The 13,776-nt window shown below is 39.4% G+C and overlaps 1 protein-coding gene across 1 annotated transcript in view; it reads right to left on the bottom strand.

Moving 5' to 3' along the window:
- The window catches only part of LOC133637641 (Golgi apparatus protein 1-like), a 102,382-nt gene that overhangs the window by 87,106 nt on the left and 1,500 nt on the right, over nucleotides 1-13,776 (bottom strand). The gene's annotated exons all lie outside the window — the stretch shown is intronic.

Genomic DNA, 13,776 nt, shown 5'->3' with positions numbered 1-13,776 from the left:
AAAAACGACCGTCAGGAACGCGAGAAACACTTTATATTTCAACTCAAACTGTCTTTCCAAACACCTGCCGTCAAAAGTGTAAAGGCCGACATTACAGTTTCTGTCTTCGCAATAAAAATACTGCTCCATCCTACCTGCGGAAACAAAATAAGGGTCTCAGGAAACAAGCGCATACAAGCCAGCAAGCTACCAAGTTAGCCTCCAATGTATTCTTTGTTAAAGGGGGACTGCACTTTTTAAAACATTTTGCTTATCATTCACAATCATTATGACGACGGATGAGTTTGTGCATTCTAACTCGTAAATAAACATAAATTAAAGTCAGCTTACAGCAGAGCCAATGGGAGGTCCTCTATTCCGCCCATAAAACCCAAGAAATAACCATCCAAAAACCGCTAACAATAGTCCATTTTAATTTGTATTGCATATTAACCAAGTATTAGTGATATTGTTATTATAAGTGCTAACGCAGACAAACTATTTATAGCGGTGACGTGACTACTACCGTGTGTCCCTATGTTTACAATCATCGAGTGGTCTGCTGTTTCCTCACTTCCTTGCTCCCTGGAAGTTTTATTGTTGATCATGAATCATGCCTCTCACCTGGACAGAAGAAGGCTAAGAACGTATTCCGACAAGTTGGTCCACTTTGACGTCCAATTTAAACCCAGAAATGGTGAGAATGACACAAACAGACGCTTTGTTCATCATTTAGCCATCAACTTTTAAATTCATCTTGAGATATTTTTAGGCACGTGCTTACTAACAACAAAGATGACTTATTTGTTCATAAATATTTATTTATACTGTAACCACGCTGCTCATTAGGCTGTTACACAAATTTAAATAACTTACACTTTTGTCTATTTAAAAGTAAGGACAAGTGCAAAGTGCAAAATAAAACAAGCATATTTTTAATGTAAAAGAAGGAACATTTAAAATACCAGCAATAACAACAAACAATAAAACAACAAAACTAATTTGCTAAAAAAACAAACAAGCATTTAGTGAGGATGTGTTTAAAAATATATTTTATCGATTATTGATTAACTCCTAGAATTTTTTACATTTACATCCTCACCTATACTCATGAGCTTTGGGTCATGACCGAAAGGACAAGATCACGGGTACAAGCGGCCGAAATGAGTTTCCTCCGCCGGGTGGCGGGGCTCTCCCTTAGAGATAGGGTGAGAAGCTCTGTCATCCGGACGGAGCTCAAAGTAAAGCCGCTGCTCCTCCACATCGAGAGGAGCCAGATGAGGTGGTTCGGGCAGGAGGTGTTTCAGGCATGTCCGACTGGTAGGAGGCCACGGGGAAGACCCAGGACACGTGTGGAAGACTATCTCTCCCGGCTGGCCTGGGAACGCCTCGGGATCCCCCGGGAGGAGCTGGACGAAGTGGCTGGGGAGAGGGAAGTCTGGGCTTCCCTGCTTAGGCTGCTGCCCCCGCGACCCGACCTCGGATAAGCGGAAGAAGATGGATGGATGGATGGATTAACTCCTAGAATTCTTAGAACTCGAATTGACTCAATGCATATAATTTTATCAATGTTTAATTTACCGTATTTTCCGGGCCATAGGGCGCACCGGATTATAAGGCGCACTGCCGATGAATGGTCTATTTTCGATCTTTTTTCATATATAAGGCGCACTGGATTATAAGGTGCATTAAAGGAGTCATATTATTATTATTTTTTTCTAAATTGAAAACACTTCCTTGTAGTCTACAACATGTAATGGTGGTTCTTTGGTCAAAATGTTGCATAGATTATGTTTTACAGATAATCTTCATTCTGACCGTCGCTTCCGGATGCGCCGTTTTGGGGGCGGTCTTATTTACGTGGCTCACCTTCGGACCTAACTGTTTTAATGACATTCAGACTTTACTTAAATCCATAACTGAGCGGCAGCTCCTCATTCTACCATGAATTGATTAACGTGGACCCCGACTTAAACAAGTTGAAAAACTTATTTGGGTGTTACCATTTAGTGGTCAATTGTACTGTGCAATCTACTAATAAAAGTTTCAATCAATCAATCTGGAAACAACAACAAATGTGTCCCGTGAAAAACCGTCCGACCGGAACTCTCTAATAATGAAAGTTCCTTGGGTGAATAATGTAAACTCACTACACCGGTATGTTTTTGCGCTATCATCAAAACCAGAAATATTACGTACATTAGGCGCACCAGGTTATAAGGTGCACTGTCGAGTTTTGAGAAAAAAAAAAGATTTTAAGTGCGCCTTACAGTACGGAAAATATGGTAGCTATCTAATAGATTGTAGGTTTAATCTTATGATACAGGCGCATTTGTGCCTAATGTTTAGTGTGCGTGTTTGTGTGCGTGTGTGCTCACGTGTAATTGACGTTTGTTATTGTGCCTTTCTTCATTGTATTGCAAATTGACGCTGCTTTAAAAAGTACTTTAATTGATTTAGACAAAGTGTAGCTGGCAGACTTTAGCTAAGATGATAGTTATTTTTCAAACAACTCAAACTTGTTAGCTAGCTAACCAGGTACAAGCTAACAATCTTACCGAGTTGAGATCGCATTCTTCATATGTCGACATTCCCCCGCTTTAAATGCTCCCGTATCATATAGTGTCATAAAAACAAGATCTGATTTGCAAAATGAGTAAGGCATTCATATTCTTAACAAGAATAGGAGGAAGTATTTCCACACTTTACATGTTTTCACCGGCAATATTGATACGGAAAAACACGAATGATGACATCCCGACTATGTCGACAAATTTTATTGTCGAAAATGTAAACGAATCGTTGTACTCCTACTGTTTATATACCTTACATTTGGGGTGTAACGATTCGTTTTAAAAATTATTTGATTAGAATTCTAATTTAATGTTGCTGATACAATTCAGGGACAATATAAGTTTATTTAGAACTATACGATTTGATCCTCTAAGCCGATCCTCTAAGCCAAACATGCGGCCCGCGGGCCTGAAGAGGTTCAATCCGGCCCGCGAGATGAGTTTGCTAAGTGTAAAATTGAGCTGCATTTGTAAATTAAAGAAACTGCTGTTCTAAATGTGTCCACTGGATGTCGCAACAGCAATTCTGTTAGGCAAACAAATAGTTTATAGCATTTATACCAAGCAAGAGATACAAGGTAAAGCGGGGCTGCAACTCCTCCCCCTCGACCCAACCACTGGCCCACAGTGCTGAGTGGGCCAGGGGTCAGTGCTTGTGCCTCACAATATGCAGGTCCTGGGTTCGAGCCCTGCTTGGGGTCTTTCTCTGTGGAGTTTGCATGTTCTCCCCGGACTGCTCTCCCTTTTTCATTGCGGTTATTCTCTAGTGAATTTGAATTGGTTTACAAGACTGTTTAATCTGAAAATTTGTTTTCTTTTTTCTGTAGTGGTAGCAGCAGCTGCCAGTTGTGGTGACGTTGTGGTGGCAGCAATATTTGCTTGTTGGTCACGTCAAAGAAATGTACCGTTAACTGCTGCCTGACTTTAACCGAGGACTTGTGATTAGCTAATTGCAAGTGTGAATTTACCGCATTAAAGGCCTACTGAAAGCCACTACTACCGACCACGCAGTCTGATAGTTTATATATCAATGATGAAATCTTAACATTGCAACACATGCCAATACGGCCGGGTTAACTTATAAAGTGCAATTTTAAATTTCCCGCTAAACTTCCGGTTCGAAACGCCTCTGAGGGTTGACGTATGCGCGTGACGTCAATCATTGAAACGGAAGTATTCGGACACCATTGAAGTCAATACGAAATAGCTCTGTTTTCATCTCATTATTCCACAGTATTCTGGACATCTGTGTTGGTGAATCTGTTGCAATTTGTTCATTGCATTATGGAGAAAGAAGCTGAGCAAGCAAAGAAGAAAGTTGTCGGTGCGAAGTGTCTATTTTGCGAGGGAAGTCAGCAACAACACGTACACAGCCGGCGCTTCTTTGTTTACATTCCCGAAAGATGCAGTCAAGATGGAAGAACTCGGACAACAGAGACTCTTACCAGGAGGACTTTGATTTGGATACACAGTTGCGATAACGTGAGTACACAGCTGCGCTTCCAAACATTTGATCGCTTGCTATAACTAGCTCGAGCTAGTAGCTAGGAGCTAGGAGCTAGCATTAGGATTAATTTGTGGCATATTAAATATAAGCCTGGTTGTGTTGTGGCTAATAGAGTATATATATGTCTTGTGTTTATTTATTGTTGTAGTCATTCCCAGCTGAATATCAGGTCCCACCCGCACGCTTCCAAACATTTGATTGCTTGCCCGTACGTGCGTGTCATGTACGTAACTTTGATTAAATATATAAGCTTTATGAACCTTGGGTTAGGTGAACGGTTGTTTGGGCTGAGTGAGTGTGTGTGTTATGCAGGTGTTTGAATTGTATTGGCGGGTTATATATACGGGATCCCGTCCATATTACCCGCTCGAGCTATAACTAGCTCGAGCTAGTAGCTAGTAGCTAGGAGCTAGCATAACAAACACCTAGGTGTTTTTATGCGGGATTAATTTGTGGCATATTAAATATAAGCCTGGTTGTGTTGTGGCTAATAGAGTATATATATGTCTTGTGTTTATTTACTGTTGTAGTCATTCCCAGCTGAATATCAGGTCCCACCCGCGCGCTTCCAAACATTTGATTGCTTGCCAGTACGTGCGTGTCATGTACGTAACTTTGATTAAATATATAAGCTTTATGAACCTTGGGTTAGGTGAACGGTTGTTCGGGCTGAGTGAGTGTGTGTGTTGTGCAGGTGTTTGAATTGTATTGGCGGGTTATATATACAGGATCCCGTCCATATTACCCGCTCGAGCTATAACTAGCTCGAGCTAGTAGCTAGGAGCTAGCATAACAAACACCTAGGTGTTTTTATGCGGGATTAATTTGTGGCATATTAAATATAAGCCTGGTTGTGTTGTGGCTAATAGAGTATATATATGTCTTGTTTATTTACTGTTGTATTCATTTCCAGCTGAATATCAGGTCACCCCCGGCTCTCACAGCATCTTCCACTCCCCACTAGTCCTTCACTTGCACTTTCCTCATTTAAAAATATTTCATCCTCGCTCAAATTAATGGGGAAATCGTCGCTTTCTCGGTCCGAATCTCTCTCACTTCATGCGGCCATCATTGTAAACAATAGGGAACTTTGCGTATATGTTCAATTGACTACGTCACGCTACTTCCGGTAGGGGCAAGCCTTTTTTTATCAGATACCAAAAGTTGCGATCTTTATCGTCATTGTTCTATACTAAATCCTTTCAGCAAAAATATGGCAATATCGCGAAATGATCAAGTATGACAGATAGAATAGATCTGCTATCCCCGTTTGAATAAAAAAAAATCATTTCAGTAGGCCTTTAAATTTCTTTAATACTCTGGACATCAAATGTTATGCTTTTCAATGCCATTTAAAGCCTTTATTATTGCTAAATCGATTTAATGACTATTACTGCGTTTTAATTGCCCGCGGAAGTCCTAAATAACTAGGGGTGTCTCAATACAACTTCATTATGTCATGTCTGTGTGATCATGTTTTGTTTTAGTTATGTTCGGTTTTGTTTTTGGACTATTTGTGCACTCTTGTTTTGTCACCATGACGACCGATTAGTTGCACCTGTTTTCACGTTCGGTCTCACACACCTGTTGTCAATCATGTCTGTATTATTTAAGTCCATTGTTTTCAGTTAGTCTGGCTAGGGATGATGTTTGATAAGAAAGTATCGAGTTCGAGTCTATTATCGAATCCTCTTATCGAACCGATTCCTTATCGATTCTCTTATCGAGTCCAGATAGGTTGTTGTACATGGAAAAAAAACACACAATATTTGGTTTAACAAAAGCTCACTTTTATTATATAAGAAAACAATTTAATCTAATAAATAAATAAATATTGACTGTTACCCCCCTAAAAAAATAAAATAAAATAAATAAACATTGACTGTTGTTACCCAAAGTATATTAAGTGGGATTTTTCAGAAAAACAAATATATACAGTAACGCAAAAACAACCTGTCTCTGTGATCACTATAGGTGTATAAATAATAATATAGTGTTAAATAAAATCAGTCCCTTGGGCACAAAACTGGAAATAATACAGCTCTCCAAAAAGTGCAATTCTGCTGCTATTTGACATAACTGTTTATGATGCTTTGACATTTTTGCACTTTAAAGAAAGAAAGAAAATTCTATGAAGAAAAAAGTTGTTTGCAAATGTGGTTACAATGCTAAAAAATGAAAAGTTAAAGCTAAAAAAAGAAATACACTTTATTGAGTTAACATTATTTCTTTATAGGGGGAAAGATGTTACGAGCTAGGGAATATAACAACTACACTACCCCTCATGCAACGGGAGTGACGAGCATGCGCGGTAGCCCCGAAAAGTGTTGTTGCATGTCGTCACCCGTGAAAGTAAATGTCAAGAACTCAGCCAACACGCCTCGTCTGCATTGTTTATAATTAGACAGACAACACATATACAGTGTGAAAAACAAAAGTTAAAAAAGGGAGATGTGTTGTATATATATGTATGTGCTGCGGTTGCTTTAAGAACGTTGCGCCAGCTGCCGTAAAGGAGGTGCGTTGCTAGCCTGGTTGCTATGTTTCCGGTGGGTCGTAAAAGTGTTCTTCATGAGTTTGTACCCTGCTCAAATCTCTCAGTAAAGTTATTCATTGGATTATACCTTTTGTTTTGAACTTTATTACACCTTGGAGCGCTTTTTTCCGTCCATTGTTTTCCTGCTTTCGCTATCTGCGCCTAATGACTGAGCTACATGACTGATTTATTGTGATGTCAAACGGAGCATTTCTGGTCGGGACGGGATTCGTTACGAGGGATTCGAATAAAGAACCAACTCTTTTCTTTACTATAGTGGTCCCGATAACGGGTACCGGTTCTCAAAAAGGGATTTGAGTCCGAGGACTCGGTTATTTTCTTATCGAACAACCGGGAAAACCGGTTTCGAGTATCATCCCTAAGTCTGGCTGGCGACATCACACGTTATCATCACTCTGCTTCATGCCATGTTCACAGTCCCATGCCAAGTAAGTTTTTGTTTCATCTTTATAGTTTTTTGCCTTTGTGCAAGTCTTTTGTTTTTATTAGCCAAGTTTTGTACCTCCGCCATTGTGCACGCCTTTCGTTTGTTCTTTTTTGATAGTGTTAAATAAAATCATGTACTCACATTCACGTCTTGCCCGGGCCAACTTTCCGTTGCCTTCCGGAAAAACAAACCCCAAGGACCAAGTATTGACAAATTACCAATATAATACCAATATTGGAGCTTTGAGTATTGGCTGATACCGATATTAACCCGACACAATATCAGCACGAATCATAGTACATACTTTTACCATGTGTAGTGTAGTGTAGTGTTGTGCAGTGTGGAATGTTAGAAAATGTTTGATCAAGTGAAATTACTCAGAACAGTAGTAGGTATGAAAAACTAAATCTAATGGTCACAATATTTCATTAAATTAAGGGCATGGCTGTTAATTGAATGATGCAGACACGTTTGTTACTGGGTGTTTTCTAATAGGCTTTTGCCTTGGAGACTTTGTATATTTAAGTAGTATTCAACTATAATTATTTGACACTTGTTTACATTGACACATGTAGTGTTTTAAAATGCAATGTTGTTAAATTAAGGACACTGTCGAGCGTGTGTGCTAGTGTGTGCTTAACTGTTGTGTAGCTGCTAGCTCATAGTAGCCTATAGCCAACCATGTTTACCTGTTCTAAATGACTTCAGTAAAATACAAGAAAAGACCGACCTTGTGTGCTTATTGGAGGACATTTATATGTTAACTGACTGTCCAACTTTGCACAAGTAAACGTAATGCAGGACTGTTTGTATGAGAGCTTACATTGGAGGTTTTAAATGCAAGCCAATACCATTCGATACCAATTGTTTTTTATTTGCCGATATCTGATATCAGTATGGGATTGGGACACCCTTAGTAATAAATTTCATAAAACAAAAATTTAATCACGAGTCAGCATCTACTTGTAACATCATTAGAGTCCAATCTCTTCTCTCTTGCTTTCTATCTGACAAACCCATGCTCACTCAGAATTGCACCAATAATGTCACACGTAAGCAGCATGTAGTTAAAGCTGTTTTTTTCCCCGGTAGATCAGGTGACCGTTTTGTACTTTACTCTGGTTGATGTTTTTATGCTGACATAGTGACGATGATTTTAGCACACCACTCACTTGTAATTCTACTTTACCATTTTGATTTGTATGTACAGTAGTTATCTAGCGAAAATGTGATCAGCGATTTCTCTTGGAGAAGTGGTGTCCAAAAAAAATGTTTTAATTGGCTCTGGCATATTTTGAAAACAAAATGTATGTAATTTTAATGCGATACTGTACATTAAATATGACAGAAATTGGCTTTGCAAGTGAAGATTTTCTGTGCAGATAGGTTATCATAAACCGTACTTTCTTACATTTGAGTGGTTTTAGCATATTTAATGTATAAAATACTCTGAATGGGAAAATATTGTACACCTCATCTTAAAGTAAAAAAAAAATTATATGCCTGCTACATCAACTCTGACCGAGATTTGAACCCAGTACCTTCTGCTTTGCAAAAGAGCCGTGGGAGCGCTGCGAGAGCCCCGAGAGCCCCGAGAGAGCCACAAAATCTACTAGAGAGGCACGAGAGGATACATTTTCCACAGTGTGTGTTCTGTGTGCCTAAACACAGAACACACACTGGCCAAAACAAGACGTTGTCCACATAAAACTAAATATTTTTGAAAGTAGTTTATTGCATATTGTTCCAAAAAATGACAACTTGAGACAATTGTTGATTGACAGTCTAAAAGTAACAAGACTTCCTTTACTCATCATTTTAGCAATTTCTTGCATTTAAATGTATCAAATCTAAAAGTCATAAATCAATAGCAATCGCAATTTTTGGCAGAAGAATCTCTTTTAAAAAATGTTTTCTCTGAAAATCGTGCAACCCTAGCAGAAATCCTAGGGCCTTGAATAACTTCAAGTGCCGGCTGACATTTATTTCACTGCCCTCTGCCCGTTCAGCTTCCATCAGTCATTCTGTTCTTATTTATAATTCTGTGTACTTTCGTGGTACCTTGTAACAAAAGTGGAACGGGAAAAAGTTGACTCTGATTAGCTGTTGTCTCGGACATTTTTGCCACGTTTGAGTTAATATGCTAACAGCTGATTGACCTGAAATGTATCACTATGATTGATCAAGATCCTATAATCGCCCAGCCCTATTATAAAGTATATTAAACTCATTTGCTTTTTCACCTGTAAAGCAAAGCTCATATAGTTTATATTAGTAGTTGTCAAACGTTTTTCACCAAGTACCACCTCAGAAAAGACTTGGCTCTCCAAGTAATGACCAACATTAAAATAGAGTAGTGTTGTAGACCTAAATACTCATTAAAAACAAGAAAAAAGTTTTATTTTAAAAATTAAATTTAATATGTTTGGCCAATGTAGCATTAACCACAATTTGAACAGTAACACTGTTAGAATATTTAAGTGCTTATTTGGCATACCCCTAGGTCAGGGGTCGGCAACCCAAAATGTTGAAAGAGCCATATTGGACCAAAAATACAAAAACAAATCTGTCTGGAGCCGCAACAAATTAGAAGCCATATTACATACAGATAGTGTGTCATGAGATATAAATTGAATTAAGAGGACTTAAAGGAAGCTAAATGACCTCAAATATAGCTACAAATGAGGCATAATGATGCAATATGTACATATAGCTAGCCTAAATAGCATGTTAGCATCGATTAGCTTGCAGTCATGCAGTGACCTAATATGTCTGATTAGCACTCCACACAAGTCAATAACATCAACAAAACTCACCTTTGTGCATTCACGCACAACGTAAAAGGATTTGTGGACAAAATGAGACAGAAAAAGACGTGGCATAAAACACGTCCCAGAAAGTCGGAGAAAGTTACACATGTAAACAAACTAAGGTGAGTTCAAGGACCGCCAAAATTAGTAGGACAAAACGGCGCTCGCCAAATACTCAAATCAGTGAAGCATATTTAATATAAACAGTGTGCTTTATAACAATTAGGGAGTTTTGTGTCATGTTTGTCCTCCTACAGTAACCATACTAAAACAAAAAATGTTTTTTTTTCCCCATCATTTTTTTCCATTTTTCATACATTTTTGAAAAAGCTCCAGAGAGCCACTAGGGCGGCGCTAAAGAGCCGCATGCGGCTCTAGAGCCGCTGGTTGCCGACCCCTGCCCTAGGTGGAGCCCGTGTACCACTAGTGGCAGAGTCATGTATAAAGAGACTATAACCAACTCGGTTTCAGGCGATCTCCTCAATGATTGGTCAAACGGTACTCACGTGACTACAGGGCGCCATGACGGCTAATTTTGAGCTGATGCAATGTGTTTGCAGCACTTCCTTGTTGGTTTTTCGGCGTGTAAAAATGCTCTGTTGTGCAGCATGGGCCTGCTCCATCCACAAGAATTGTGGAAAGCTTTTACATCGCTTTCCCCACAACCCACAAGAAAGACAAGTATTGGAAGTGAAGGGTCGCCATCAACACTGGAGAGACACTGATTACAGCGTCTTGTGCGAGGTAAATACACGACACAACGTCTGTGTTTTGTTCAGGAGTTAACACACTAAAGGAAACACAAATACCGGTAATACGAGAATAAATTAACACATTAAAAAGATAGTTTGACAAAAACAGACTATCTTTGTGTCTTAGGAAACATTTAAATAATGCAATTCTGTAGCAGAGAAAGTCAAGCAGAAATAAAAATGCACGGTCATTAAAGGGGTAAAACAAACTCAATTTTGTGTGTAATAATAGATGATAAAATGTACTGGAAATTTCAAACATAAAGTGGCAAGAAATAAGTCAATACTGAATAAATAAAAATATGTTCTGGACCAAAAAACACTCCATACTCTTTACTGCTCACCAGTGTTACCATATCTGAGTTATTGTGCAGAAATATGGGGAAACAACTACAAAAGTACACTTATTCACTTAAAATTTTATAAAAAAGAAAGATGAGTTAGAATAATACATAATGAGGGATACATACAGTAATTACAAATACATTGGAGGCAGCCACCACAGTTGACATACTTCACACAAACGTCACAATTTCTCTGTGATAATGAAGATTTTGGCAAAATGAGGGTAATAAGGTATATTTTGGTGAGTCTGTGTATTCTTTTTACATTTATCGCGGCGTCAAGTGCATGTTAGAGTGCCTGCTGGTCACCAAACACCGCCGCAAAATTATACTTTCACGAAACAAAAGCATCTTTTATTGTACGTTTATGAGCTGGAGTATGTTTAGAACTATATATAGATGTATTATTTTGGTTTATTTTGTCAGAAAAACTAACGTCAAAACGACAGCAATTGCACGCATCCGGGCATAGCCACACATCTCATTGGTAGCAGTCACGGCACCTGTTGTTTAGTTGGCCATGCTCTCTGTATCATTATCGGCGGCCACTCGAAGAGAATATGATGATCCTCCTGGTAGGGGTGTATCCCTTTATGGAGGATGCCTGTGCGTGACTTTGTTTAACGTGGGGAGACTGGTGCACAGACAGTCACCACACGATCATTGACAGATCCGGGTCAGGGTCCAGTGGCATGGAGTCCAAGACGACTGGGGACCCTTTTCTGCTGCAGCCTTCATCCGCCATCCCAGCCGTTGTATAGCTCCATAGGGTTAGCAGTAGGGTTGAAGTGAAGTGAAGTGAAGTGAATTACATTTATATAGCGCTTTTTCTCAAGTGACTCAAAGCGCTTTACATAGTGAAACCCAATATCTAAGTTACATTCAAACCAGTGTGGGTGGCACTGGGAGCAGGTGGGTAAAGTGTCTTGCCCAAGGACACAACGGCAGTGACTAGGATGGCGGAAGCGGGGATCGAACCTGCAACCCTCAAGTTGCTGGCACGGCCGCTCTACCAACCGAGCTATACCGTACCCGTTGGGTACCGAGTATCGATTGGAACCGGGACTAACTTTCCGATTCTCCCGGAATCGTTCAAAAGTTTAATTTTCGATTCCTATTTTCGATACCAGTCCGCCGACCGGAAAAAAAATATGTCCGCCGAACCGGAAGAAGAAGACGCTGAACACCAACGAAGAAGCGCCCACCGCCGGAAGTGTTAGCATAGCCGAGCGAGTCAGTCAAGCTCAAGCATGGATAGCGGGCGTCGGCGGTCGAAAGTGTGGCTTTACTTTACAAAAAAAAATGAAATAACCGCGAAATAACAGAGCTCCATGTCCATCAAGAAACGAGTGGAGAGAGAGCTGCAGATGTACCAGGACGTTCCACCGATACTTATGTCTGACGACCCTGCTGCATGGTGGTGGTCCGGTGGAACCAACAAAAGACTTATCCTTTGCTGTCATATCTCGCTTTCTCCTATTTATGCGTTCAAGCTTCTTCCACACCCAGCGAACGTGTATTTTCCACAGCAGGAGACACTATCTGTCCAGAACGCTCACGCATCCTGCCTGAGAAGGCGGATATGGTCATTTTCCTAAACAAGAACTGTCTCTGATTTTATACTGTACCTGCTGCTAATCTGGACTGGGTTTTGCAAGTTGTTTCTTATTGTTTATTTGCTTTTCTGCACCAGGTTAGCCCATCAGTGGGAGCACGGTAACATTTTTAAGTACCTGCAGCATCATACACTTGTGTGTAAATGTGTTTTCATGAGGTTTTCACAAATAAAGCTCTCTTGAGGAAAGTGTACCCCTGGGAAAATGTATTCATAATTTATAATATTTATATTCAAGTTCATAGATTTGATATTTATATTCTAGTTGAAAACAGCCCTGTGAGGAATTTATAGTAAAGTTCATAAAAAGTTAATAGAATTAAAATTTGTTGGAGAATGTCAGACTATTTCATTCAGAAAGACTGTAGGTTAGCAAGCTCATTTAAAATATCCTAAACTTTTTTTTGACCCTGCCTCTTAAAAGAATCGGAATCGAGAATCGTAAGGAATCGGAATCGAAACAAAGAATCGGAATCGGAATTGGTATCGTTCGAATTCAAACGATACCCAACCCTAGTTAGCAGTCATCCTCCACCTGTTCCACCGTTGTATACACCACTATGACTAGCGTACCATAATTTGACAATCACTGGTCTATGTAACAGTATATTGACCTATCTTAAATGCACAAGATGTTTACATCATCGGTTCTGTTTTCTACATCTATATTCTTATCTTTTTATTTGAGAATTGTATTTTTCGGATAATTCGCTGCCAGCAGTTTGTATAGTCATTTATGTTTTATTTGAAAAATCATGAAAACTAAAAAGATAAACATGTCTTGGGATTTTGTTCCCTTACTGTAAAGTATGTATCGCACTGAGACCCTTTTACTGAGGTATGTATCGCACTGTGAGGATGATATAGTGGTACAACAAAGATGACAGGGAGAAGACGCTGTCAAAGTGGAGCCACGTAAATAGAGCCGCCCACAAAACAGTGCATCCTGAATAGACATTCAGGAAGCGGCTCAAAGATAGTCTATGAAATATACGCAACATTTTGACCAAATAAACATCCTGACATGTTATGTAAACTACAAGGAAGTGTTTTAAATGTAGAAAACAAAAATCATAATATGACTACTTTAATGCGCTGTATAGTCCGTGCTTGGTGCGCCTTTTGTATGAAATAGACCTGAATAGACCCGCTCATCGGCAGTGCGACCTATGGTCTGAAAAATATGGTAATATAATATGATTAAAATTTTAA

Source organism: Entelurus aequoreus, linkage group LG02 (assembly GCF_033978785.1).
Source record: "Entelurus aequoreus isolate RoL-2023_Sb linkage group LG02, RoL_Eaeq_v1.1, whole genome shotgun sequence".
NCBI lineage: Eukaryota > Metazoa > Chordata > Actinopteri > Syngnathiformes > Syngnathidae > Entelurus > Entelurus aequoreus.
Note: the sequence above shows the minus strand (reverse complement) of the source record. Positions and strands in the feature narration are given on the sequence as shown.